Genomic DNA, 24,090 nt, shown 5'->3' with positions numbered 1-24,090 from the left:
AATTTGTTCAGCAATTATATTTTATGTTATAAATAATTATTTCCTGTTTTCTGATTTTTTTTTCTTTTCCAATGGGTGGTAGGCAGGTTTCTAAGATGGTTTCCAAGCTTCTTGGCCTCTCATATACACACCTGTTCTTGAGTGTGGGAGGAAACTATAAATATGATGGTATATTGTTTCCTTGACTATATCACATCATGTGAAAGAAAGGACTTTGCAAATGTAATTAAGGTCACTAATCAGTAGACTTTGAGTTAATTGAAAGGGCGATCACAGTGGGTGGTCTTGAGATAACTTAGTTGAGCTCTTCAAGTGGGGGCTCAATGGACAGTGATAGAAGAAGTCAGAGAGTTGTACTCCTTGCTGCAGGCAAGTAACATTCATGCTTCTGGGGGCCACCCTGGCAAGGAACTGATAGGTGGTCTCTAGGAAACGAGAGTACTGGGTTACAGCTAGCAAAAAGTAGGATCTCAGTCCTCTAACCAAGAAAGAATTGAACTCTTTCACCAAAACAAGTTGGCTTGAAAGAGGAGCTTGAGCCCCAGATGAGGGTGACTGCAGTCATATAAGACTCTGAACAGAGATGCTGTGAAATAGTAAATTTGTGGTGCTTTAAGCACAATAAATCATGTAATTTATTACACAACAATAGAAACCTAACAACTTGTTCTTGTTTTGTGGATGGAATATCTTTCTCACCCTGCTCTGAGGATACTAATAGCAGTTTTCTTTTGTTCCCTCCTTTACTTTTATTTGTTCTTTCATTATTTTAGACATTTTCTTGAGTTAAAATCCCATCTTTCCCTTTCTTGATTTATTCATGAATTTGCTGAAAAACGTTTTTCAGGACCTCTCAAAAAAGGGTTACTCCTACTGTTTCTTATGTTTAAATGTGAGACACTAAGAAAGGGATCAGGCACCTGGGTGAAGCCCTGTGACAGGATTTCATTTACATAGACATGACCGGATACATGGAGATCTTTCCACTGTTCTTATTTCCTTTCTCCAACGGGGAAACATCTGATATTCTGGCTAAGTCCTTAACTCCTGGTTGTTAGAATTCTGCTTGTGAGATGCGTGAGGAAGTCTTGAGTGTTTGACAGATTTATAGGCTGTCAATTCCTATTTTCAGTCCTAAGCCACTTTCTATTACACTGTGACCACCTGCAGTTTAAAAAGTCCAGAGAAAATGCCTCAGATTCATCTTTCCTAGGGGGTAGATGTTTGGATGCCACTGTTCTATGTCTCTGTATGGTCACCTTAAATATTGACTTGTGACAAATCTCCTTTGCAATTTGACTTCTCAAAGCTGCCATCCACTGTACATGTGGCTGGCCTCTGAGAACTTCTCTGGTCTGAAGCATACAGTGGTTGTCTTCAACATCAATTGAACAATTACCATTTTTTTTTTTTTTTTTTTGGTGGTACGCGGGCCTCTCACTGTTGTGGCCTCTCCCTCTGCGGAGTACAGGCTCCGGACGCGCAGGCTCAGCGGCCATGGCTCACGGGCCCAGCCGCTCCGCGGCATGTGGGATCTTCCCGGACCGGGGCACGAACCCGTGTCCCCTGCATCGGCAGGCGGACTCTCAACCACTGCACCACCAGCGAAGCCCAACAATTACCATTTTTAAGGATGGAAATTAAGAAAGAACATACTATTAAATACAGCTTACTATGCTGCAGAACTTTACTAAGATTATTATTATGCACATGGATGTTTAAACTAATGTTTACATTACAGAAGTATTTGAATTGTGAGAGAGTAGTGATATAACTGATTTTTTTATATGGTTTGAAATACAGATTTGAAAATATGGATTATTTTATACATGTTTTGAGGGAAGCTGAAAAAATAATGACTGGCATTGGGGAGAATCGGTTGTCATAACCGCTCTCCCCTTCAGCTGTTGTCTGGCTGAAGGCACCTGAGTATTTACCTTACGGCTCCTTCACCAGCAGCAGCTGATATTTGTCACCAACTATTTCAGTGGTTCCACTGCTCGTCACCCGCACCTGCCCAAATGGCAGCATTTCTGATGCAACAGCAGTGAAGCTGCTCTGCTATGGAAACTCTCCTATCAAGTCAGATAAACATCTCCAGGTAGGCAGCTCAGATTAATCAGCTCCCAGGTAGGGTTAGGGAGATGCTTAGTTATTAAGGAAACGTTAGGTATGGTTTCTGCCTTCTAGGTGAGTCAGAGGAAGAACAAAAAAAGTTAAAGTCCTAGAAGTGTTTTAATTATTTGTAAAGAATCTATGGCTCTATGTTAAGAAATCATAAATACATAAATACAATTCATGGGAGCTATTTTTAAGAAAGATATAAACATCAGAGGTATGAAAGACTCTTCATGCTCTTAACACCAAGTTATAATAAAATCTAAGCATATGCAATATAAGCATACGCAATATAAACATAAGTAATATAAGCATATGCATATAAGCATATATAGGCTAAACTATTACTAGTATTATACAAATAAATTGCTAGAGTTATGTAAATGAGCAATGAGGTTTTAAAATGGAAAGATTCCCTGTGAAGGGTGGAATTGGAGCAGAGTTTAATAATGTGCAATGAGTTACAAATATAGCATACTATTGCCATGTTCCTTGTGTGTGAAGATAATTATATCTTCAGAACAGCAAACAAAGAGAAGGATTTGGATTTATATCCAAAAATTCTGGAGAATAAGGAGAAAACTGAAAATGATTGTTTCATAATTGACACATAACTCATTCTTATTTCCAAAGAGCTTCTAGACATTGAGGAAAGATTCATCAAAATAATATTTGAATTGTTCACTTATTTCAACTGTTTCTGGATTTTTGAAAATATGATACAGCATTCATATTATTATTGCTTTTTTGTAGTGAGGGAGAAAGCAATTATTATTAGTAGTAATAACAGCAGTTGTGATTGCAGGGAGTAAGTTCAGTAAAAGCAGCAAAAGTAAGAGTTATATTTTATTTATTCATCTGACTTCTTAGTATATACCTATTGCAACATCTTGTAGGCACTTAAATAATATAAAAGTAAAAAACACTAATTATAATTATAGATTAAAGTATAAATGCAATGAGGCACAACAAATATGAGAAGACAAAAATATGCTAGGGCTTCCCAGGTGGTGCAGTGGTTGAGGGTCCGCCTGCCCATGAGGGGGACGCAGGTTCGTGCCCCGGTCCGGGAGGATCCTACATGCCGCGGAGCGGCTGGGCCTGTGAGCCATGGCCACTGAGCCTGTGCATCCGGAGCCTGTGCTCCACAACGGGAGAGGCCACAACAGTGAGAGGCCCGCGTACCGCAAAAAAAAAAAAAAAAAAAAAAGCTAAATGCCCAAAGGTACTAAGAAAACCAGATTGGTTGGTGGCTGATCATATATAATTTTTAAAGCATATTACTTAAGCTTTTACTCTTCCCAAGGAAGAAAAACCTAAGCTCTTTCTCCCTGTACAGGTGATTTTGTATTTTTCTTTTAAAAATATACTTAGAGGTATTCCAATAGGTTATTTTGAGCATATAAATAGAATGTGATAATACCATATCTTTTTCATGCGCTGATAATCACCTACTAAAAAAAAAAAGTAAAGCAGCAGATATAGTAACTAAATTGTTTTTTTAGTGAAACGATGAAAAAACTATTGTTTGAAATAAAATATTCACGTAGGTGAGGTAAATTATCTCTTCCAAACAGCTTTAAGTATGTTTATTCTCTCAGTGCCCTGAATAACAATATTCAGACACCTTAGGAGAACAAATTAACTGCATATGGGATGACAGTTTATTTCAGAACGACATAGTTTTACTTGTGAGGTTGAAACTCTTCACATGCTTGGACAACTTCGCCAGTGACTTGACGAGCCTTAAATTAATGACAGCAATAGATTCTTATACATTTTGCCTTTGCTTTTCTTCTTTTTATCTTTTTCTTTAATCACTTACTGGTATTGTCTTAAAGACCTAGACACTTCAAACAGATCTGTAGTTGACACTAAAAAATTTAGAAATTCTTTATGGGGTCAAATGTGCTTATGTCTATCTAACTTTTGCTTTTCTCTCGTTTTATAAGTGCTCTCGTACAGAACACAGCATTGGAACATGAAATAATGAAAAATAATTGTAACAGAATTCCTTTTACATGGAACTTTTCTTTTGGGATATATATGATTCTTTTTGTCAAAATAATAACACCGATTGAAAATTAAATAGTTACTTCCTCAACAATCATTAAGGTTTTGGAATGCAAGTGAAATAAACAGTTTTTTAAGCCACATGCCCAGGAAATCAGGGATTTTATCCCTGTGTATCTCCCATTAAAGATCAGCAACATTATTTTTGTATATAAAACAGATTTTGCATTAATGATCTGGTTTACAATGTATATGAACTGTGACTTGTTAGAAATTAATTTGCCCACATATTACTGGTTAATTAGCTTTTAGTTTTATCTTATTTACTGTATTTGGCACTAATAGGACTATTTACTTAAGTGTAGTTGCTGTTTTATGAAATATTCTATAACAAAGAATTTTTACAAAGTCAAACTTGGCAATAACTCCATTATTCCAAATCGATGAGTTTTTAAATTGATTTCATTAATTCTAAAGTAGATATTGGGCTCTTCGTGTTCACCAGATGCTGTGTATATCTGCCAAGTGGATCTCAGTCCTTTCCTTCAGAGGAGTTCTCATGTGGATTGGGAGATACAGCTAAGTAGCAGTGCAATAAATGCAATTATGATGCGGCATGCAAAGTTCAGTGATGTCCAGAGGCTGGAAGGTCAAGAATGTATCCACAGAGGGAGCATCTTCTCTGTTGAAAGTCAGAGGTTGACTGATTTACTGTGTAAAATAACTGTTAGAAGAACATTCTATTCAAAGAAGTCAATATGCAAAGGCATTAGGGAATCAAAATACAATTCAGAAGAAACTTAATAAAATGATTAAAATCACTGATGAAGTCAGCCTAGAAATAATATTGTTTAGTTAACCCAGAACTTAAGGGTTAAATGGAGGTGAGATTGAGGTCAGAGTTTGGTAGATATAATGATGAAAGTCTTCTAAACACAGGGTTTTCAAAAGACCAAAAGGATATCAAAACTTCAGGTGAGCTTGAAATAGTTCATAATTTCAAGGAAAGGTCAAAATGGCCACAGAAAGGGAATAGGATGTTTCAAATATATAATCAGTCTGGGGAGTGGGAAACTGCCCTAATGTTAAAGCCAAAACAGTTAACGGAAGTGAAACTTACAAGAAGTCTGTGTTTGAGGAAATGGGGTTACCAGGAAGAGAAGAGCAGTCTTCTACATTCTGGTTAACTGAAAATGAATCATTCATTCTTTTGTTTTGGGAAATCTGTGCTTAATTTTAGATGATTTCATCAGTGGCATGCATTTGGCTTGCATTTCTTAGTACTGTGAGAAAGCTCTAGCATTCAGCATAAGTCAGCTCAGTGGTGGCAGTACTCTGCCCATTGGAACTGTTTATGAAGTGAGTTACTATGGCAGTAATGTGTGGGAGGAACTAGGTGGAGAACTTATCGTGCAATTCAGATCTATTCCCAGGTTTTCCAGGTGACCTTGGGAAGGTCCCCAACCCTCTTCAGGCCTGAGTTTCTTCTCTCTGACGCATAGAAAATTTTGTTCCTGATTTATAGAAAATGACCAAAACTCATGTCCTTTGCAGAAATAATCCCAGGATAACGGAGGATTTGAGAGGGCTTTGAAGTCTTTATATAGTATTTTAAAATTTTCAGTATAAAGTGTATCATTCAATCAAGAAAGGATTAAGAGTTATACTGACATAAAACTAATTTTATTGGATTGAAATTTTATAGTTTAATATCTTGACATTTTTAATGTGGCATTTTGTGGTCCCACAGAAGTGGCCTTGCAATCCTATACAGTTTATTGTAGTGGTAAAAATTCAGTCTCTATAGCTAGATTCTCTAGGGTTCAAATCGCAGCTCTACCACTTGACCTTGGACAAGTTATTTAACTTCTCTCTGCCTCAGTTTGCTCATCTGTAAAATGGGAATGACACTAATAATCCCTATCTCACAGGATTGTTGTGAAGGGAAAAATGTCAATGAATGTAAGGTACATAGAACATTGCCTGTCACACAGTAAAAACAAAATGCTTTATATTCAAGAATTTACCTAACCTCTTAGAGTTTCTATTTCATTACCTGAAAGAATAGATTATATCTCATAGGTTGTTCAAAGAATCAAATTAAAAATCTAAGAGTAAACAGTAAGCAGCATCCAAAGTGAGTGGTTTTATTTGCCTTCTTCTGTAGCTACTTCCAAATATTGGTGCATTAGCAGACAAACTGGTGGGACACACTGCCCTGGTAACAAAAGAGGCCCTAACTCAATGCTCATCCTGTCCTACTAATGCATTATTTCCTTAAAGGTAGTCTGGAAATCTCCTTTTATAGATATATTTGAGAGTAGCTGTCCAAATCAACTTCGACACCAAAAATAATTATCTCCTCTCCCTTTTCCCTTTATATTCTAGGAAGTTATTCTATGTAAGGAAGCCAGATAACTTTATTTAGATATTTTTTTTTTTTACCAAGCTTCAATTTTTAGTTTTAGTGTGACATGCATAAGAATTTATACTTGAGAGTAAAGGCTTTCTTGGGTTCAATTCCTGACTACCACTGATTGTGTGGTGATGGGCAAGTTACCTATGTTTTGGTTTCTACATTTGTAAAAAAGGATACTGAGAATAACTTAACCTGTTGAATTGCTCTTTTAAAAGACTCATTATATATATGTATAACTGATTCACTTTGCTGTACACCTGAAACTAACACAACATTATAAATCAATTGTAATCCAATAAAATTTTTTTAAAAAGACTCATTATATATAAAAATGTTTACAACTATGAATGGTACATACTAAGACCTTGATAAATATTAGCTATTGTGGTAATTACTATTGTTCTTAGTTTTTAGTTGTGGAGTAGATCCCAGCAATAGAGTAAGCTGAAGTTTGTGTAATTTGATGTTGTGCATAAAAACGTTATAAAACAAAACAAATCTAAACTAAATAAAAAATGTTAGCAAACATAGTAGCATGAGGACCTCTGAATAGTCTCCCCTCCATAAAAATGAACAATGCAAAAATTGTCAGATTTTTTTTCAGAACTCTATAAATTAACCAAAAGCTTTACAGAATCTGTATAAACAGCTGAATTTCAGTAAAAGAAGTAAGTGTTGTGGCATTTTAACTTTCCCTATTCCCATGCCCTCCTGCCAAGCTCAGTGGTAGCTTTAAAAACAAATAGCCCATAATCATGGTGAAAACCAGAAGCGTGGCAGCATTTGGAAGTGCACAGTGGTGCTGGAGCAGCTCCGAAGACCCATCCTCAGAGGACTGTCATTGGTTTGTCTGATGGTTCTTGCTGGCAGGGCTGTTTTTACTTGACCTGACTTGGAGTTCACCTAGTGAGAACAGCCTTTTCTCTGGGGGCATCCAAAAACAATCAGAGGCAATTGTTAAATATTCTGTTTGCCTGAGATGGTGGTTAAAGGTTGGAGCAAACAACAGGCTAACCAAAACATTTAGGAAAATCTGGGAAATGAGCTGACCCTAAGGCTGACATATTTATGAGGATCTAGAAGGCTGCATGAATACATAGGGTTGTTCATATGCCCAGGGCTGTATACATGTTAAGAAAAAACCTGAGAAGGGTCTAAACCCTTATATCAGTTTGTTTGGGCTATTATAACAAAAATACCATAAACTGAATGGCTTATAAACAACAAACATTTATTTCTCACAGTTCTAGAAGCTTGGAAGTCCAAGATCATGGCATCAGATTTTTCTGATGAAGGCCTACTTCCTCATAGATGACACCTTCTTGCCATGTCCTCACATGGTGGAAGGTGCAAGGGATCTCTTTTAGGCCTTCTTTATAAGGGTACTAATACCATTCACAAGGGCTCTGTCCTCATGACCTAATCACCTCCCCAAAGCCTCACATCTTAATAACATCACTTGGGAGGTTAGGATTTCAACATGTAAATTTGGGGGATACACAAACCTTTAGACCATAGGTTCTCTGTGAGCAGGAAGTAAAGGCAAGGATAGAATTGTCAGTTACCTTTTGAGTGTTGAATACACACACAGCCTCTTAGCACCAAATACACATAGCCCTTCAGCAAAGATTGGGAAACTTAATATTTCCATGCATTTAAGGAAATCTCTGCTCAATTAGTAGCTGACTACTAAGATAACTGAGCAGAAACTTCAGTGACATGACAAAGAACACACACTTTACAGATTAGTTCCAAAAAGTCAATAATAAACAACCACAACAAATAGACACAACAGCAAAGATCAGGGACAGAGGAGAATCTGATCTCCTGAGTTGTCACAATATATTGTTTAAAATATCCACGTTTCAAAACAAATGCTATGAGATATGCAAAGAAATATGAAACTATGGCCCATACACTGGAAAAAATTCAATAGAGTGGTCCTTGTGGAAGCATAGATGTTCAACTTACTAGACAAAAACTTTAAATCAGCTTTTTAAAACATGCTTAAGTAACTAAAGAAAGCTTTTCTAAAGAATTAATGAAAAGTTTGAGAATGATGTCTCAGTAGAGAATATCAGTAAGAAGGTAGAACTTATTTTAAGAAAGAATAAAATAGAACATCTGGAATTGAAATGTACAATAGATGAAATAAAAAATTCACTAGAGAAGCTCAACAGCAGATTTGAGCCAGCAGAAGAAACAGTCAGCAAATTTGAAAGTAAACCAATTGAGATTATCCAGTCTTAGGAACAGAAAAGCAAAAGAATGAAGTAAAATAAAAAGAGCCTCAGACTTGTGGGACACCATCAAGCACATTAACATATATATAATGGCATTCCTAGATGTAGCGGAGAGAAAAGGGCAGAAAGAATATTTGAAGAAATTGTGGATAAAAACTTTTCAAATTTGATGAAAAAGATTCATTGACACATCCAAGAAGCTCAAAGAGATCCATACCTAGACACATCATGATCAAACTGTCAAAAGCCAAAGACTAAGAGAGAACACAGAGAGTATCGAGAGAAGCAACTCATCAGGTGCAAGAGATTCCTAATAAGATTAATAACCAATTTTTCATCAGAAACAATGGATGCCACAGGCAATATGAGAATATATTCAAGGTGCTGAAAGAAAAAGACTGTTAAACAATAATTCTATTTCTAGCAAAATTATCCTTCAAAGATAGAGGAGAAATTAAGACATTCGTAGATAAACCATACTGAGAGTATTCATTGCTAGCAGACCTCCCCATAAGAGACCATAAAGGGAATCCTTCAGTATCAAATGAAAGGACACTAGATAGTAATTCAAATCCAAATGATGAAATAAAGAGAACTGGTAGGGGTAACTACATAGGTAAATATTTGTAAAAAGTGTGAATGTATTTTTGTTGGGATTTTTCTTTCATAACCAATTTAAAATAAAACTGCATAAAGCAAAAATTGTAAATCTGTATTGATAGTAATATATAAAGATGTAATTTGTATATGAGCACAAAGGAGGGGGAAGCAAATGGATTGTATAGAAGTGAAGTCTTTGTATAATATTGTAATTAAGTTGGCATTAATCTCAACTAGATTTTTATAAGTTAAAATGTTAATCTTAATTCCCAGGACAACCACTAAGAAAATGATTACAAATATATAGTAAAAGAAAAAACAAGGAAAAAAATTTGTACACTAGAAAATACCCACTTAACCCTAAAAAAAAGGTGGTATTGGAGGAATAGAAAAACAGTAAAGAAATAAATAACAAAATGGAAGAGTTAAATCCTATCTTATTTGTAATTACATTAAGTGAAAATGGATTAAATATTACAACTGAGAAGAAGAGACTGGCATAGTAGATATTTTAAAAAATCGTCCAACGTTATGTTGTGTACAAGAGACACCATTTTAGATTCAGACACAAATATGTAAAAATAAGAATGAAAATATACATACTCCACAAACATTAACCAAAAAGGAGCTGGAATGGCTATACTAATAGCAGACAAATTACACTCTAAGACAAAAATTGTTACTAGCGACAAAGAAGAACATTTTTACAATGGCGAAATGGCAACCCATCAAGAAGGAAAACAACTAAAACATATAACATCAGAGCCTGAGGTATATGAAGCAAAACTGACAGAATTGAAGAGGGAACTGGACCATTCAACAATAATAATTGGAGACTCTAATACCCCATTTTCAATAAGGGATAAAACAACTAGACAAAAGGCCAACAAAGAAATAGAAGTCCTGAACAACACTGTACATGAACTAGACCTAGCAGATATCTATGGAACATTCTATCCAACAACAGAATACACATTCTTGTCAAGTGCACATAGAATATTCTCCAGAATAGACCATATCTCAATAAATGTAAAAGGATTGAAGTAATACAAAGTATGTTCACTGATATGATGGAATGAAATTCGAACTCAGTAACAGAAGGAAATTCAGAAATCCACAAATATGCGGAAATTAAACAACATACTCCTAAATAATAGGTCAAAGAAGAAATCACAAGGGAAGTTAGAGAATACTCTGAGATAAATGGAAATGTAAATACAACGTATTGAAATTTGTGGAGTGCAGATAAAATAGTGCTTGTGGGGAAATTTGTAGCTACAAATGCTTAAATTATAAAAGAAAAAAGATGTTAATTCCACAACCTTCTACCATCAGACATTAGAAAAAGAAAACTGAGCCTAAAACATACAGAAAGAAGGAAAAATGAATACTAGTGTGAAAATAAATGAAATAAATAAACAATAGAGAAAATCAATGAAACCATGAGTTGGTTCTTTGAAAGATCAATTAAATGAACAAACCTTTAGCTAGAATGACCAAGAATAAGAGAAAGGACTCAAATTAGTAAAACCAGAAATGAAAAGAGGGAATATTACTACTGGTATTACAGACATTAAAAAACAAAGATTATAAAGGAATATTAGAATAATCGTATGTTAACCAATTAGATAAATTAAAGGAACAAATTCCTAGAAAGACACTCAAAGAACTGAAACTGACTGAAGAAGAAATTGAAATCATAATTAAACAAACTGAAAGAAAATAAAAGAAGGAAGAAAGAAAGAAAAGAAAGAGAGAAAGAAAAAGAAAGAAAAAAGAAAGAAAGAAAGAAAGAGAAAGAAAGAAAGGAAAAAGAAAGAAAAAGGCAGAAAAAATACACGGAAAATGTGGTCTTCTTTTCTGTTCATTTGCTTATTTTCCTAAACTTGTTGTGTCCAACTTTTTAAAGAGGTCATCTTTGTTAACTGAGTATTCTGGTTTGTTTGTGTCCAGCTAATTTTTGAGATAAAACGTCTCCCTTTATTGCTGGCCTGCACCATATTGGTAACTATTCAAAGCACTGTCTATTGTTTTCCTAATGTCATCTGCTAACTAGAAAATAGAAAACATGCCCAGGTTTATGACTGGGAAAGGAATACCACCCTCATACTGGAGTCTTTCATTTTAAGGTAGCTTATCCTTAAAATGTGATATCCAAGATATCAACAATAAGCTCTTCTTTTCAGTTTTTACATGGTTTACAGGTATATGAAAACTGATAAAGTATGTCTTCACAGTAGTCATTCCTCGTAGCAGCAGGTGTGATTTTTATTGTGACATAAACTGGACATATACTTCTGATTTAAACAACTGATTAATATTTTATACTTGGCTCCCCATGGCATATTTGAAATTAATTCAAGAACCTGTGAAACTCTACTTAGCACAATCATTTATTCACTTTTCCTGCAAACAGAGGCCCAAGCATGGAATAACTATGATGTCTGGACTGAAAGTATACTCTTGATAAGTACAGCTTTTAAGTAATATACCATTATTTTTAATGTGCTTTCAAAGACCATTTCACTTTCCTAGACTGAATAGCAACAGTGATGAGAGAAATGCACTTCAGTATCAATTCAGAAAAGCAGATGTTTATCCTCCAGAAGAAGTTGCAGGTGTTTTTATCTCCTGTTTTTTGTTTCTATGGCCCTTTAGCTAACTGTAATTGCCACTTTAGTGCTTGGCCAGAAAGCTGTTATAGCAATCAATCAAACAAATAAATGGGTAAGTTAATTAATATTTCTTGCTGAGAACTATTTAAAAAAATTATAGCAAAGCAATTTTGATTTTCAACAGTCCTACTCACCACCTGCATATAGCAAAACTCTTGATATCAGTCTGGGTTGCTAAGCAATAAAATATCTCTGCCATGACTCTAGAGTCTCCAGGATCATTCCATTATTTTGTCATTCAGGCATGTCACACAGCTTGATGTGGGCCTCCAGTTCCTACACACTCAGAAATGTAGGCCTGCTGCTCCTATATAAAGAGAATGGTGGAACAGAGAGATGATTAAAAGGTTAGGAGAGCAAGGCTACATAAACCTCAGAATTGGGGGGATGTACTTTTGAAATGAGAAATAAGTCATTATAAACTCAGCAGCTTCATCACTTTAAAAATGTAGATAATTCTCACACTCAACAGAAACTCACCACATTTAGGGGAAATTATGCTAACTTTGCTATCTTAGCCATACTTCTCAGATAAAATATGATAAGGTTGTAAAATCTTGTATAGTATTTTTTATTTATCAAAGGGTTGTCCTGATCATTTGATCATCAGATATATTCAAGTCCTGACTTGTGAAGATAGGAAAGACTGGTGAGAGTCCTGTGCTAATTTAAAACTTTTTGGGCTTCCCTGGTGGCGCAGTGGTTGAGGGTCCGCCTGCCGATGCAGGGGACACGGGTTCATGCCCTGGTCCGGGAGGATTCCACATGCCGCGGAGCGGCTGGACCCGTGAGCCATGGCCGCTGAGCCTGCGCATCCGGAGCCTGTGTTCCGCAAGGGGAGAGGCCACAACAGTGAGAGGCCCGTGTACCGCAACAACAACAAAAAAAACCTTTTTGGTGGTAGGCTGACTAGTTTAAGAAGCCTCCAACTCTTAGAATCATATGTAATTATTTAAGAACAATTTTGTTTTTTTCTTTATACCTGTGTTAGATTCTGTGAAAATACTTCTCTTACTGACTTTATCTTGCAATATAGGTACAGGTATTTACTTCTACATTTTTTGACCTATAAAAAGGAAAATGTGTCCTTTCACACTGACTTATTGAGGTTTCTGAAAATGGGTAAGACTTTCTCTGAGTTATAGGAATAAAGAGTAAAGAATATGTGAAACGTAAATTTGAGTATCTTTTTCAAATTAGTAACAGTTCTTTTGAAGAATTAATTTATGCTACATAGCATAGATTGGTCTTGAAGAGATGAACTTAACCATATTAGATACAACTGAGATGAAAAAGAATACAATTCCCCCAAACTCCTTGCCCTCACCTTCTGAGGTTAGTTTTCTAATATGTAAAATAGTAGGTTTGATGACGATAATCTCTTAAAACTTTCTCATCTGCAATATAGGAACTGAAGCAAAGAGTTAAAGTAGCTTTATTCAATATGGTAAATTCAGTCAAAGATAAAAATTCTGCTTCATGACTGTTTGATTACCTCTGTTTATACCATGTTTTAATTTGTCATCAAAAAATATGAAGGCATTCTATTTCAGACATTCTCAATATTCTGACAGTGTGCAGGCAGAGAGGTGAAGTGCATCCGTGGAGTGAAATGATCAAGAAGTAAAGTGACCTCCTCAAGATCATGGAGCCAGAAAGTATAAACCTAAGATTCAGACTGGCTCCTTCTGAAAGCCCGGCCAGAGGTTTTCACCGTATAACAGTCTTCATTATACAAGAAGATATATTCCAGTATCCTTATTCTTCAGGTAAAATAACTGAGCCTTAGAGTTGTAAAATGACTTACCCCAAGGATGACTACAGAATGAACACTAGAATCTACACTACTGACTTCCATTCTGGAGCTCCTTCTGTTTACATCATCCAGATTTACAGCTAATCTTCACTCTTATTCTGTACATTCCATTTTGAAGGATAAACATTATGGGGAAAAAGAAGTGAAAACATTGAGATTTAACAAGATCTTTGAACTAAAAATTTAGACTTTTTTGAATTACTCAACCTTGAGTTTTTTGTGGTTAACGAATTTTTTCCTCTTAAAAGATAACCCAGTAGATAAAATATCTACCGGTTTGCAGTTGCTGATTACAAAAAGCAGGACCTCAGCCTCACCTTCCTGCAGCTACTTTATGATGCTCCGTAAGGGCTAGAACTTCTGTATTCAAGGCCATTTTGTCAGCTAGCCACTGTAGATGATAATCTATTGAGCAGTTATTATGTGTGAGGAGTTACGCCATGCTTAGTATGGTAATTTAATTGTATCCTCACAACAACCACATACCATGGGTACTATTAACTCCCTCATTTGACAGGTGAGAAATCGGAAGCACTATGGGATCCCAGGTTTCTTAGCCATTTTTTAACCCAGGTAGGCTGCCCCTAGAGCTGATTCTCTTCCTGAAACTGCACAGCAAACATGTGCTTATACAGTTCCATGTGCTGCATATTCACATATATGGCAAAAGGAGTAGCTTGAAATAGCTGTGACGCTCCCTTTTAGGGGCTGCAGACTACAAGTGCTTGCCAAGTTTCCAGTTCTCAGCCAAACCTGGGTTATGTTCCATGACTGAGAGGCCTCCTCTCCAGCTCATGCTGCTGCATTTTGTGTCATAAACCCTAAAAGTAGCTAAGCATATATACAGTTTCACAGAGTGAACAGTTTTGATGTCTTCTCCCCCCTTATTCCTTACTCATAGGAGATCAAACGCAGTCCCAGAGGCCATAGGAAGATCAGATACTCCATTCTCCTCATCTTCTCTCTTTGTAGCTTCTCTTCCACAAAACCTTTCTCCCTCTCCTTCTCAGACAAAAACTTCTCTACATATCAGTGTGTGTGTGTGTGTGTGTGTGTGTGTGTCTATACACTCAGCTTCTGTAGCCAAATTAGTATCTTTTAACAAAAATAATATTAAATGTCATAACACTGAATCCAATTACCAATGAGCAACTATAATGAAATTCTGTCTATAACAATTTGTATATTTATTATTGTCAAAGGCAGTTATGTTCCTTGAAGAAGCTGCAGATATGCATGAAGATAGAAAAATCACAAATAATACCACTGCCAATTTAGAAATAATTATTGTTAACTCATTGACACACAGCAATCTAGAATCACACCATGGCTCATGATTAACGTGCACTTTTCTTTTTCTTTCTTTTCTTTTTGCGTTTCAGTTTGAGAACTTTCTATTGACCTGTCTTTAAGTTCATTGATCCTTTCCTCAGCCATGTCGAGTCTCCTGATGAGCCCATTGAGAGCATTCCTCATTCCTGTTACTGAGTTTTGATTTCTATTATCTCCTTTTGACTTAGAGTTTGTACCTCTTTACTCATATCATTCATCAGGTTTTTTCATATTATCTACTTTTTCCATTAGAATATCACTTTAAATTCTCTGATTATTCCACCATCTGTGTCATACCTGAGTCTAGGTCTGATGATTGCATTTTCTCCTCGAAGTGTTTTTTCTTGCCTTTTGACATGTCTTGGCTGGACCTGTTGTTTCGGGTAGTAGGAACTGGGGTAATAGGCATTGTGTGAGGATTGATGTTAATCTGGCTAGGAGTTGGGCTGTGTTTAATGTTTAATGTAGCTACAGGTATCATTGGCTTATATTCCTCAGTTGTCTTTGTTATTGGGTCCCCTCTTGACTTTTGGCTTCCCTAGGTACTCCTACTCAGAAAGTCTATGTTTTATAACTTCTTTGGCTGTAAAACACTGTTGTTATCTTGGAATCCTGTTGGTATGGTGGTAGGGTATATGGAAGAGGTAGTGTTCTATAATCTTCTGATTAAATTTCAGACTTTTAGGGGGCCCATCTGTTGGGACCTTCATAAGTCTAGTAATGTAGATTTTATCTCCCCTTCCTCCTATCCCCTTCCCTAGTTGCAATGTTCTCAATCTATTTCCTTGAAGCCCTGATCCCTGTTGACTATTTTTTTGTTCCTCTCTTAGGTGAGGGGTTGGAATGGAGAGGGATTCCCTCTTCCTGATGGGATAGAGTTTCAGAATTGAGCTTTGACAAAGTCCTTTACTGTGGAGAGTGAGCCTTCATTATTGAAAAGACTCTTGGCTTATTTCACAATGGTTATTTTCCACTCTTCCTGTGTCAGAGCCAAGAGAAGATCTTATCATATTCTCACTGTGAGGACCTGGTGGAGTTCTTGAAGGAAAATTCACAAAAGTGTGGTGGGGTCCCCTAAGACAGTGGCCCTAGGAGTTTCTCACTCTCAAAGCTAATCAACATTCAACATCCAGAAATTAATAAAAATTATCATGTAATTCTAAACAGTTTGTGGTCCCAGAAGCTTCTTTTCCAGATCTCCATTGCTGTATCTCTCTATATGCACCCAAATCTCCAAATTTAAGTTACCATTGTGTCTTATGACCACAGTTCCCTGATGGGTACAAACAAAAATCATTGATCTTCAGTTGTTCAGCATTTTCTTGTTGTAAGGACAGGAGTGGTAACTTTTAAGCTCTTTTCATTTGGAGCTCTATAATGTGTATTTTTCACTTAAAAATATATCCTGAAGATTTCCATGTCACCACATAATCTCCTACAACAACATATCTAATGACCATGTATCATTATATTGTGTAAATTTATATTGTTCATTAAACCATTCAGCTCTCTTGGGACATTTTTCACTATTCTAACGAGAACCATCATGAACATCTTTGAAGCTAACTAAATATGTTCACATTGATTATTTCCTCAAGATAATTTACTGTAAATAAGATTTATAAGCCAAAAATCTACATTTTCAGTCTATTTTAAAAATTGCCAAATTGCTCTTAAGTTGGTTTATAACTGCTTGTACTCCTTCTAGTCATCAAGAGACTCTGATTTCTTGCATCCTTACCAGCATTGGATAAAGTGTTTTCTACATTTCCACTTTTGTGTATTTTTTTGTTTTTGTTTTTGTTTTTGCGGTATGTGGGCCTCTCACTGTTGTGATCTCTTCCGTTGCGGAGCACAGGCTCCGGATGTACAGGCTCAGTGGCCATGGCTCACAGGCCCAGCCGCTCCGCGGCATGTGGGATCTTCCCGGACTGGGGCACGAACCCATGTCCCCTGCATCAGCAGGCGGACTCTCAACCACTGCGACACCAGGGAAGCCCTCCACTTTTGTGTTTTATGTTCTTATATCAATTTACATTTCTCTGATTATTTAGGAATTTGGGTATTTTAATTATATTTTAATATACTTTCTACTATTTTTTGTCTGAAATTGCCTGATTTAATTGTCCATTTATATAAGTTGCTCAATTTTTTTGACTACTCAGAATTTAAAATTTTTTCTTATTAAAACTGATCAATTCTTTTCTTTTAAATTTTCTTTGCATTTTTTTTTCTTTAATACCTGAACATACCCTTTGAATTTGAAGTTAAAACAGAACACAGTTAATACACAGTGAATAGAATTTAAGAATATTTTGCTATGGGTTATGAAGTGTGCCTGTCTTAGGTTGGCAAAGATTACACTATAGACTCAGCTAAGCCTGGGAAAAGAGTAGCTCTCCTTACCCTAAATCTGAAATTATCCCTATTTTCTCATTATGTCCACATCATCCATAAGTCATTGTACAGTAGATAGCATGCCTTTTATTACAGGGCCTCTACTTTTCAATTTTAAAAGATTTGCTATCTAATAAATATCTGCAGCGTTCACTGTGTTGAGCCACTGAAAACATTGGGCCTTATTATACTAGTGCAGTAATAATACAGAATTAAACAACAAAAAGATACAGTGAAATGTGGTGGAAAGCAAATCAGGTTGGTGGTGGAGATTAAACATATATGCCATGCTTTTACTATTTTGTGAACAATTTAATCTGAAATGAAGTTTAAAGTCTCCCAATAGCTTAAATATAGGTCAGCTACAATAATAGATATTGATAACTGAAACTGGGGGTGGGCAATGTGTTTTGTATTATCTCTGGCAATAACTGATAAAGAATTAATAAATAAAATTTTATTTTGTTTTTATTTTGTTACTTAAACCAGGCCTGTTATTCTGTATATTAGATTTTGCTTATCAAGTGAGAAAGTGAATGAAAGAAGAATGTTCAGATGATGAATCTCCAAACATAGGCATAGGGTAGCAGCTTTGGTATGTATGAAATGGGCTTTTGTGCACTTGGAGTAGATTGTATTATTTGGTTAGGAGCCTATAAATTAAAGCAATAAGTCAATAACAGAGAAACGCAGACTCTTATTGAGGTTGTCTAAAAAAGATAATAGAGTTAAAAATATATAGTTGACAAGAGTGAGATAATAGTGATGAAATTTATTTCCTTAAATAAGGAATGAAACTTCATTTCAAATGTCAATGGGAAGAATGAGAAAAAATTATCATTATTTCTACTATACATGACAATATACATAGAAAATCAGATTATCAGTTGGAAAATGTTGGTGATTAATTAATATGAGTATTCAATAAAATGACTGGGTAAAAAGGGAACAATTGATTTTCATTATTCATGGTTTCAGCATTTGTGAATTCATCTACTCAATAAGATTTTTTTGAAATCTCAAATCAATAAATGCCATGTTTTTGTGGTCATTCGTGGATATGCAAAGAGTGGCAAAAAATTTGGGTCATCCAACATGCACATTCCCAGCTGAGGTTCAACAAGCTGATACTCTGCCTTTTTGTTTCAGTTCTCAAACTGTAAATGTGTCCTTTTTGTCATCTATTTAGTGTCATTTTTGGGGCGTTTTTGTACTTTTCTTTGATTAACTGTCTTTTCACTGTTTAAAATTATTCTGAAGCATAATGCAGAGCCGTTGCCTAATGTTCTTAAGTACAAGAAGACTGTGAAGTGTCTTATGGAGAAAATACATATGCTAGATAAGCTTTATTCAGGCATGAGTTATTAGTGCTATTAGCTGTGAATTCAATATTAGTGAATCAATAATATATGTTAAATAAAGTGTCTTTAAACAGAGACAAATAAAACAAGGCTAAGTGTTGATGGTTGACAAAAATGTCGTGACCAGAGACTTTCAGGAACCTTACCCTGTATTTCCACTGGGAGCAATTATTCAGTATTTGCTAATTCAGTGTTTGTGGTGAATTTACACAATATAACTACTGAATGAATAATGGGAATCATTTGTATACAAAAATGGATCTTATTAAATAACATGTTTGAAAGTGTAATATAAAAATATTCAACTGAAGATTCAACAAAACTGTACTAAAGTTAGTAATGAACTTAACTCACTTAGGTAATATGATGTTCTTTGTTCTTTTGTCCTTTAGAATTTAAGTTGCCTGGGGACAGATTATATCAGATTCTGTTCTACAACCCCAGCTCTAGAATAATGTTTGGCACCTATAAGGGACCTAATAAGTTGTTGTTATCGTTACTTTTCCATGGAGATGATTTTGCCTGCATTTATTTTATTTCTTTTTTATACTGACTGCAGAATTACTGAAAAACTGAATGATAAGATTTAAAAATTGCACAAGAAAAGAGTAGTTATAAGAGCAATGGAAAAATTTTAATAAGAAATATAGATCAATTTAATACACACACATTCTATAAATTAAAATACAACAAAAATTAATACCAAAGAACAGTTTGCAAAGCAATAAATACAAATGCATGTGACTGAAAATGGGTTAAGTTTATTCATATACATAAAGCTTTTATGAATAAATGAGAAAACTGCAATCTCAATAAACAAATGGGAAAAAGTAGACTATTTACACAAAGGGAAATTCAAATAGATAAAAGTAGAAAATTTCAACTTCATTTATATGCTGAAAATTAGAATGGAAACATATCTCAACCTTACAAAGACCATAATGTGATAAACCCACATCCAGAATTACACTCAGTGACTCTAAATCAGGAACAAGACAAGGATGACCACTCTTGCCACTTTTATTCAATATACTACTGGAAGTCCTAGCTAGAGTAATTAGACAAGAAAAAGAAATAAAAGGCATCAAAACCAGAAAGGAAGAAGTAAAGTTGTTTCTGTTTGTGGATGACTTAATAAATATAGAAAATTCTAAAGATTTCACTAAAAAAACTGTTAGAGCTAATAAATGTATTCAGTAAAGTGGCAGGATAAAAAAGCATACAAAACTAACTTTATTTCTATACACTAACATGAACTATCAGAAAGAGAAATTAAGAACACAATTCCATTTACAGTAGCATCAAAAACAGTAAAATACTTAAGAATAAATTTAACAAGGAGGAGAAAATCTGATACACTGAAAAAATAAGACATTAATAAAGGAAATTGAAGATGACAGAAATAACTGAAGAGATATTCTATGTTCATAAATTGGCATAATTAATATTGTTAAAGTGCCCATACTACCCAAAGCAAACTATGAATTCAATGCAAATCCTGTAAAAATTCCAATGGTATTTTTCACAGCAATAGAAAAAACAATCCTAAAATTTGTATGGAACCACAAAAGAGCCTGGAAAGGCAAAGTATTCTTGAGAAAAAAAAATAAAGCTGGAGGTACCATACTTTCTTATTTTAAACTATAATATATTGTACATATTACAAAGCTATTGTAATAAAAATAGTATAATATTGGCATAAAAGCAGACACATAGACCAGTGGAACAGAATTAAGAGATCAGAAATAAACCCATGCTTATATGGTCAGCTAATTTTTGACAAAGGAGTTGTGAATATACAATGGGAAATGAATAGTCTCATAAATAAATGGTGTCGGAAAAACTGGATAACCATAGGCAAAAGAGTAAAATTGGACCCACACTTACACTATACACAAAAATCAACTCAAAATGGATTAAAGCTTGGACATAAGATCTTAAACCATTAAACTCCTAGAAGGAAAAAAAAAGGAATAAGCTCATCAGCATCGGTCTTTGCAATGATTTCTTGGGATTTGACACCAAAAGCAAATACAGCAAAAGTAGAAATAAACAAGTGAGACTACCTCAAACTTAAAAGCTTCTGCACAGCAAAGAAAACTATCAATGAAATGGAAAGCAAACTACCGCATAGGAGAAAATATTTGCAAATCAAAATATACAAGAACTCATACAACTCAATAGCAAGAAAACCTCAAACAATTGATTAAAAACTGGGCAGGGGTTCTGAAATTTCCCAAAAAGACATACAAATGAACAACAGGTACATGAAAAAATGCACATCATCACTCATTATCAGGGAAATGCAGATCGAAACCATAATGAGATGTCATCTCAAATCTGTTAGAATGCCTATTACTAAAAAGTCAAGAGATAAATGCTGGTGAGAATGTGAAGGAAAAGGAACCCTTGTGCACTGTTGGTGGGAATGTAAATTAGTACAGCCACTATGGAAAACAGTATGGAGTTTCCTGAAGAAATTTAAAAATGAACCACCATACGATCTGGCAATCCCACTTTTGGGTATATATCCAAATGGAATGAAAGCATTATCTTGAAGAGATATCTGTACTCTCATGTTCATTGAAGTATTATTCAAAATAGCCATAGTATGGAAACAATCTTAAGTGCCCATCAATGAATGAATGAAGAAAATGTGGTTATATATAGACTGGCATGTTATTTAGCCTTAAAAAAAGAAAAAAATCCTGTCATTTGTGACAATATTTGCCTTCCACAAACTTGGAGGGCTTTATGCTAAGTGAAATAAGCCAGACAGAAAAGGACAAATACTGCATGATATCATTTATATGTGGAATTAAAAAAAGTCAAACTTATAGTAACAGTAGAAAAGTGGTTGCCAGGGGCTGGAAATAGGGAGAGGCTGGTAATACTGTATTAAACTATAAAGTGAATAAGGTATGATGATCTAATGTATAGCATGGTGACTATAGTTGATACCACTGCATTGTAAAATTGCAATTTGCTAAGAGAGTAGAATTTAAGTGTTCTAACCAAAAAGAAAAAAGGAAAAAGGAAATATGTGCAGTGATAGATGCATTAATTAATGATGAGGGGAAACACTTTTACAATGTACGCAGGTATCAAATCATCACATTGGACCCTAAATATCTTACAGTTTTATTTGTCAATTATATCTCATAAAGCTGAAAAAAATTGCTTTCCAAAAGTTGAAAATACTGGCAAAGATATAAAAATAAAACATGGGGGCTTCCCTTGTGGCGCAGTGGTTGAGAATCTGCCTGCCGATGCAGGGGACACGGGTTCGAGCCCTGGTCTGGGAAGATCCCACATGCCATGGAGCAACTAGGCCCATGAGCCACAATTACTGAGTCTGCGCATCTGGAGCCTGTGCTCCGCAACAAGAGAGGCCGCGATAGTGAGAGGCCCGCGCACCGCGATGAAGGGTGTCCCCCGCTCGCCGCAACTAGAGAAAGCCCTCGCACAGAAACGAAGACCCAACACTGCCCAAAAAAAAAAAAAAAAGACAACAGAACTGTGGTATTTATACACTAAATTCAAAAAATAAAAATAAAACATGCCCAACTGCTCTGTTTAAAGCAGAGATAGACAAGGAAAAAGGGTGAGACTGAAGCCCTGAATGTAGTTTCAAATAAATTGATTTTTCTCAGTTATTCTCAAAGTGTGCTGTGCAGACTTGCAGCATCAGCCTCACGTTCTCCAGCCCCACCCGGCAGGAGCTGAGTCAGACACCAGGGAGAGGAGCCTGCAGTAGGTGTTGTAACAAATCCTGATGCTAAAGTTTGAGAACCACTGAGGTAGAGCACTCCATGCTTTTCAAGGTGCACTTCCCCATATCCGCTCCTTGTATCTTTATAACACTTCTGGGGGGGCAGTTTCTAAACCTGCTTTATAGTTAAGAAACCTGAGAGACCCAAGCAAAGTGATAACCAACATTCTGGTCTTCTCACCTTTGAACTGGACACATTTTTACAATATCATGCGGCCACCTGGTAAGTCTCCTTTATCATGGATATTCTGTATTTCAAATGCTGGGACATATTTTAAAGTGATACTTGGCAACCATTAATGCAAGGAGAACAAGAAATCCTTCTGTGAAACAGGAATAATCTGAAGGCAGAAGTGACACTTACCTTACGGGGCTGTAGGAGCATCGTATGAAGCCAAGCTCTGGCCTCTCTAGCAGGGGACAGCAGTGTGCTGGGTGCATGTACGGATTTAGCTACTCCTATAAACCCACTTCTTATAAAGTAATCACCTATTCAGGGAATTGGTCACAGTGTAAAATGCCTCTATATTTAGTGACTTTCATTCTTGAGGTACCTTAGACTATAAGAATCATTTCAGTTGCTCCTTGTAAGACATACAAGAGTTTAAAGATAAGAGTATATTTCCTCCTCCCAAGAGACAAACCCCTTGATTATCTGTTCGGGTCTCCTTAGCAGCGGGAGTAGCAGCTGCCACAGCAGACAGCTGCAGCGTGAAGGGCATCGTGTGCAGTGAGAGAGAGATTTGGTACCCAAGGAAATGAAAAAAAATATCAGAACAGTTATCTTCTGTACTTACAATAGAAGTACTGCAGGGCAGATAACAGCATTGGAAGTTTTTTCTAAACTTATCTTGGCGTTACATCTTCTGAACAAAACCAAGGTGTAGACAACTGAGGCTTGTTCTAATAACAAAATTGTTGCCTGAAATGAAATTTTTGACATACCAATCATTCTCTGTAGCCAAATCATTTTTCTTTTCATATAAAACATGTTTGGGGAACACTTTAATGAATGTTTTGCACTTAGTCATCCACTTTATTTTCTTTGCTAAGAGGTCCTTCAGTGGCCACTAAAGAACACATCTCTCCTGGGAGGTATATTTCCTGGCATGTTATTAGCAAAATGTCTTCCTAGCTAGTTAAGAAGAAAGTGACAATGATTGGGAACAAACACGACTTTTCCTCTGCAATTAAAAGGAGTGAATGAGAAATTTTGTGATTGCTGTTTTTGATACTGTAGCTGCAATTTCGAGTTAAAGTGTTCTAAGGGCATGGCCTGATAGATCTCAGAAAGGGCAAATACTTACTTAACTATTAACTGATGGAGAAAAGCCATTCCGGGTT

The 24,090-nt window shown here is 35.6% G+C and overlaps 1 pseudogene across 1 annotated transcript in view; it reads right to left on the bottom strand.

Moving 5' to 3' along the window:
* LOC309831838 (p53 apoptosis effector related to PMP-22-like) overlaps positions 1–23,468 on the bottom strand; it is a 60,697-nt pseudogene extending 37,229 nt beyond the window's left edge. The window contains exon 1 of the transcript in view: positions 23,391–23,468. The product of the transcript in view is annotated as a p53 apoptosis effector related to PMP-22-like (transcript). The remainder of the gene's footprint in view (positions 1–23,390) is intronic.
* Positions 23,469–24,090: the final 622 nt, after the last annotated feature.

The sequence above is a fragment of the Grampus griseus genome, assembly GCF_964374135.1.
Source record: "Grampus griseus genome assembly, chromosome: 13".
Classification (NCBI taxonomy): Eukaryota; Metazoa; Chordata; class Mammalia; order Artiodactyla; family Delphinidae; genus Grampus; species Grampus griseus.
This window is presented reverse-complemented; position numbering and strand designations above follow the sequence as displayed.